This window comes from Macrobrachium nipponense, chromosome 39 (assembly GCF_015104395.2).
Source record: "Macrobrachium nipponense isolate FS-2020 chromosome 39, ASM1510439v2, whole genome shotgun sequence".
Lineage (NCBI taxonomy): Eukaryota > Metazoa > Arthropoda > Malacostraca > Decapoda > Palaemonidae > Macrobrachium > Macrobrachium nipponense.
This window is the reverse complement of record NC_061099.1, coordinates 55,963,801-55,969,800: the sequence shown is the minus strand read 5'-3', so window position 1 is coordinate 55,969,800 and position 6,000 is coordinate 55,963,801.

The following is a 6,000-nucleotide window of genomic DNA, read 5'->3' as shown; positions in this document are numbered from 1 at the left end:
TCAGGTACTTCAAAGGTAACATCAAGGCAGAATCCGGAATCCAGATGGTGGAGTAGAAGAGGAGCTAGCCGTAGACCTTCACCAAGAATTCAGCATACTGGAGCGGGTTGCCATGTCTTCAGACTTGCCAATGATACCGCTTTGTTAGGCTAACTGCCTCAATAACTGACTGGAGACAGCGGGAAGGAACCGCTTCCTGCCGAATGTAGCGGGTTGGCACTGGTGGTGTCGGGGCCGGGCTGGTAGAGTGCTTGGGCAGCAAGGTAGATGGCCCAGATCCGGGAAAAACGGCTTTCAAAATCTCTACAAACTCTGGAACTGTATAGAATTCGGGGCTACTCCTTGGGGAATCGATGTTGCACTCATCACAGCGTGGCAGAGGGTCCTTAAAGGAAACTGGAAGGTGGGATAGAAGATCCTGCCCCAAGAGAAGCCCATGGTCATCCACCAAGAAGTCTGCAATTCTTACAGTCCACGCCTATGTGCGTGGATCCATGTAGAATCTTAGCCGCGTGGAGGGGACCTCACTTTCCTTCCATCAGCATTTAGTTTGTGTGAGTCACTCTCTGGCACTCAAGGTGTGTAATAAAGGTAGCACTCGTAAGCAATATGAAGCTTTGATCTCGACTGTTGAACGGACAGACAGGTAACTGGTACCTAAAGTGTGGTACTCCCAAAGTACCTAGTTCTGTATGAAGCACTCACTGGCACTCAATAGATCACAGTAGGAAGTAGGCAAACAGCCTATATCGGAGGTTTAGTTTGCTCAGGTGAGCGTGGAAGAGTGTCAGCTAAGGTGGCTCTTGTAGGCTTTGTGTCGCAGGACACAGTCTGTTCCCAGAACAACAATCACACACAGCACGTGGTACAAATTCCACGAAAGAATTTTCAGCTGTTAAAGCAGTCTTGGTTATTACTTTAAACAGCTTTGTGCTTTCCAGAACCACGGTATGGTTTCAGTAAAACAATAGTTTGCAGATGTACAAAATAAATCAGTATAAACAAAAAATAAAGTTAATTAGAACTGTTCTCATAAAAGGAATAGAAATCTAAACTCACTAATTCAGAACTATGTTAACTGAATTTCCAGTATATGTAAGACATCGAACAAATACGAACATCCTTGCTACTTGTCTACAAGCGAGCTAAATGAAAGGAAAAGTATTTTATCTCCACTTGGTTTATAAATGAATGGTCAAGGTTACATGGTCAAACATCTGTTAACGTCTGTCAACTTTTTTCGAATGACAAACATGTTCCTCTCTCTCTCTCTCTCTCTCTCTCTCTCTCTCTCTCCTCTCTCTCTCTCTCTCTCGAAATATCACATAAATCTCTTAGTACTAAATAATGTCTGCAGCAAAGTTTAAATCTACCCAAGCAATATCGTGAAGTTTCTTTGGCGACTGTTAAGGACAAGTTCTCTGGCCCAATGTTAGGGAGCAATAGATTTACCAAGAAGGAAAGTCACCAGTACGAACACAAAGACGAAAGAACCATGAAGTTAATGTACAAATTTCATTAGAAAAATATCTACTCTCATTATTACACTTCGGACGCTATGGTATCAGGACTGAAAGAAAAAGGGTGACCTCATGGATACAGGTAACACAAAATTTATCATTTGAAATCTAGTTCATCATTGACAATAACACGCAAATCTCCTCAGCACAGAGATCACTGATAATTAAATAACATGTTAAACAAATGCCCTAGCTAAATATTGAATATTTCTCTATACGTACTCGCAGTTACGGTCGCATGGTGGTAACTGACATTCAGGTGGACAGCCTTCAGACCCCAACTTACTCTCACGTCTCATCTCAAGCTTAGGTCTTTAGTTGAGAGAGAGATCAAACTCGTCATTTTCTATCGTTCGATTTCAACTTTTCCACCAAGCTAGTAACTCGATAAACTACTAAATAAAAAGGCACAACATCAAATAACTGTTTGTGATGCAGAAAAATTAAGGGAAATAATAACTAGATTAAAAACATTTGCGAAATTTAGAACCATCGCATTTCTGCCTCCACTGGGGGAAAATTGGAGGGAAAGTTAAGGCCTCAAGGTGGAGTTCTTTATTGCGAAAAATAGTGCACTAATTTTTTCGCAACATTCTCCACCCTTCAAAAAAAGGGCAAGGAATGCGAGGGGGCACCCAACTGGAAGGCTAGAGCGTGCAGTTCGTTATTGGACTTAGGGCCTAGACTTCTGGCGCAGCGCTACGCCAAACGTCCAGCTTTTAACAGCTAGACACAATCATGACTTCTGAGGGATCAATCAATAACTTATATAAAGGGCAAGACAAATTAGTAGCCACTGCAACTGGATATGCAATGAAAGGCAAATAACAGTTTTAAGAGTTCAACACAAGAGATTAAGCAAATAATATGGGATAATTAACTCGATTGTGAAACAGTATCAGCAATGTAAACACATTCATGGCAAAAAACTTGGTATGATCATGAGAGAAAAAAACAGCATTTCAAACAATGCTAAATAAATCATCACTTCAGGTAATAGAATAATTACACAATCACTTCTAGTAATCAAACAGGCAAATGACTTGGGTAATGTCGTATACTAAACGTTATGCAAGCACAAGGGCAATCAATTAAATTACAATGATCAACAAGACAAGCATCTCCACTAAGATAAGGATCTCAATTAAGCATCTCATGTAATACAGTGCAATAATGTGATACAAATTAATCACTTCAAATGGTGATCGTAGACTATTTTTATGGTACAAAACCAACTAATGAAAGTAAGAATTGTATCAGATGTTAATTATTTCCAAGTCGACCAATTAAGGTAAACTTGGTAATAAAGGATTACTCTAAGAATGAACTGACTCAATTAGTATGGTAAATAATGGGGCAATGCTTTCGTCGACTTCAATGGAATTTAAATCAAAATGTGTTCATGTAAATGAAAACAATTCAACTAGGCAAAATATGAACGCATAACATCGTTACGTTCAAATTGCATAGTCATTCCTCGTGAATGAAACAATAATGAACATTATAGCAATGTCAAATTTATCAAATAGAAACCAAGAATTTCACTTGTTACTAAGACTGTTGCATAGCTCCACATTACAGCTATCAGTTGCAAAACACTGCTCTGGCTAGAGCTTCATGAGGGGTGACTTCATCCCCGTGTAGTATGAGTTACAAAACGGACATAATTGACACTTTATAGAAAACACATCAGTTGAAGCTGTCTCCGGACCGCGTTGTTCAGTCTCACAAGATGCAACAACAAAGTGGGAGTGGGATACACCATCGTCAACAACCGTCCACTAATGTACGCTTGGGACATGATGGGAAGATGAATTTCTCACCCCATTGCATCTCATTCGTGGTGATGTGATAAGGCTACTGCTGCCTGTGGTCCCTCAAGAGGAAATACACACCACCCTGACCAAGAGGCAACTGCAACACAAGTACTTTGGGCTAACTGAGACCCTGGACCGTTTCAAGAGGTACTGGCATGATGGATACCTGAAGACTATCCAAGAACATCATGACTTCCGAGAGGACCCCCTGACTGCCCTTCGAGAAGGAGATATCATCTTAGTAAAGGCCAATCAGCGGAACCGCAGTCAGTGGCCTCTCAGTAAAATTATCGCTGTCTACCCTGATAAACGGGGGTTAATGAGAACCGTAAAGGTGTTCTTCGAGGATGAAGAGCATCTTTGGTTAGTAGAGCACATCGTTCCACTCGAGATATACGCCCATGACGATGAAGAAGATGAAAAACCCAGGATGATTCTGAATAAGAAATCGAACAGAAATGGAGTCTCGACAGACTGAAGGACTCAAGTTGAGTGAGCGAGAGACAGAAAAAGGTGGTTGCGAAGCGAGTGGAACAGTGCCTGAGTTAATCTGACCGAAAAGGAAAGCTGCTGTTGAGCAGAGACAGAAAATGGTGGAGTGGGTAAGAGCTGATTCAGTATAATGTGTGTGATGTATTTTTGACGTGAACTATTAAAGAGTGGGAGACGGGAAGAGACTTGAAGGTTTTAGATAGCTACCCTACCTAAAACCTTCAAGTCTCTTCCCGTCTCCCACTCTTTAATAGTTCACCTCAAAAATACATCACACACATTATACTGAATCAGCTCTTACCCACTCCACCATTTTCTGTCTCTGCTCAACAGCAGCTTTCCTTTTCGGTCGGACACTTAACTCAGGCACTGTTCCACTCGCTTCGCAACCACCTTTTTCTGTCTCTTGCTCACTCAACTTGAGTCCTTCAGTCTGTCGAGACTCCATTTCTGTTCGATTTCTTATTCAGAATCATCCTGGGTTTTTCATCTTCTTCATCGTCATGGGCGTATATCTCGAGTGGAACGATGTGCTCTACTAACCAAAGATGTTCTTCATCCTCGAAGAACACCTTTACGGTTCTCATTAACCCCCGTTTATCAGGGTAGACAGCGATAATTTTACTGAGAGGCCACTGACTGCGCTTCCGCTGATCGGCCTTTACTAAGATGATATCTCCTTCTCGAAGGGCAGTCAGGGGGTCCTCTCGGAAGTCATGATGTTCTTGGATCGTCTTCAGGTATCCATCATGCCAGTACCTCTTGAAACGGTCCAGGGTCTCAGTTAGCCCAAAGTACTTGTGTTGCAGTTGCCTCTTGGTCAGGGTGGTGTGTATTTCCTCTTGAGGGACCACAGGCAGCAGTAGCCTTATCACATCACCACGAATGAGATGCAATGGGGTGAGAAATTCATCTTCCCATCATGTCCCAAGCGTACATTAGTGGACGGTTGTTGACGATGGTGTATCCCACTCCCACTTTGATCTGGATGGATAATAATGTCTTTGTTCTAAGTATACTAATTTAGTGAATGGATCTGCCTTGCAGTTCCCAAACTTTAATACATATTTCATAATTTTCTTTAACTTTGTGAAACAAACATTACTCCCCCCTAGATTCCATATCTCTCCAGGCGGAGTCAATGTTCCTTCGTCCCTCAACTCTAGGAGGGTTGCAACAACCATGGCTTGTTGTTCGTCGGGAGGCTTATGGGTCTTCTGGCGGTTCGGTTCTGCCCTGTTGATGGAGAAAGGCAGGGTCCTTGTTCCACATGTGGCTAGACTTCAGTTCCTTCAAACTGGCACCTATGGAGAGTATATCAGCTGGGTTCTCTGGTGGGAATATAGAGTAGTTCTACAGCACATTCCTGTAGGATGAAATTGATCTCCCCAGCACGATTAGAGATGAAAGCGTTTTTGTTTCCTTCCCTACTCTGTACCCAGGCTATAGCTACTTTGCTATCGGTCCATGTGACAATTCAGGAGAAGCTGAATAGACTCTTGAGATGTCTGCACAACTGAAATCCCAACAATAAGGCTAACAACTCAAGTTTTGGTATGGTTAATTTAGATTGCTTTTTTGGCATGACTCTCATCTTCGAAGTTAGAAAGTTCGTTTGACCCTGATGTTGCCTGACATATGTGAATACAAGTAGCTCATCGATTCCCAACATCATTCCCCTTGGAAACTCTAAGGAAAGAACATCTACAAATTCAGTTTATATGTCATGCGCTTCCCTTTCTTGTTTCTGAGACAACATCATCCCATCCTATCCCTTCCTCCCAAAGTTCCTGTAAGAAAAGTTTTCCCCTGACAAATATGGGACTAACTAATCCTAAGGGATCAAAATTGGCTAATAAAGATGACAGAAGTTTGCATCTTGTTATTCTGAGGGGGATATCGGGTTCATTAGTTTTCTTGCTATGTTTCAAACTTAAGCAATCAATGTCTCTATTCCAAATTATCCCTGACACTGCGACTTCACTAGGTTCATTACATTCTAGCTGCTCATTAAATCTCTGAAAGTTACTGGCCCACCCAGTTAAAGGCATTTGGACTTCATCTAACAATGATTTGGTTTCAACATATGCATCTTCTAGCTGGTTATAAGACGCAAAAGTTTTGATATGGCTATCTACATATAAAGACTTTATTAATTCTTCCCTCACTTT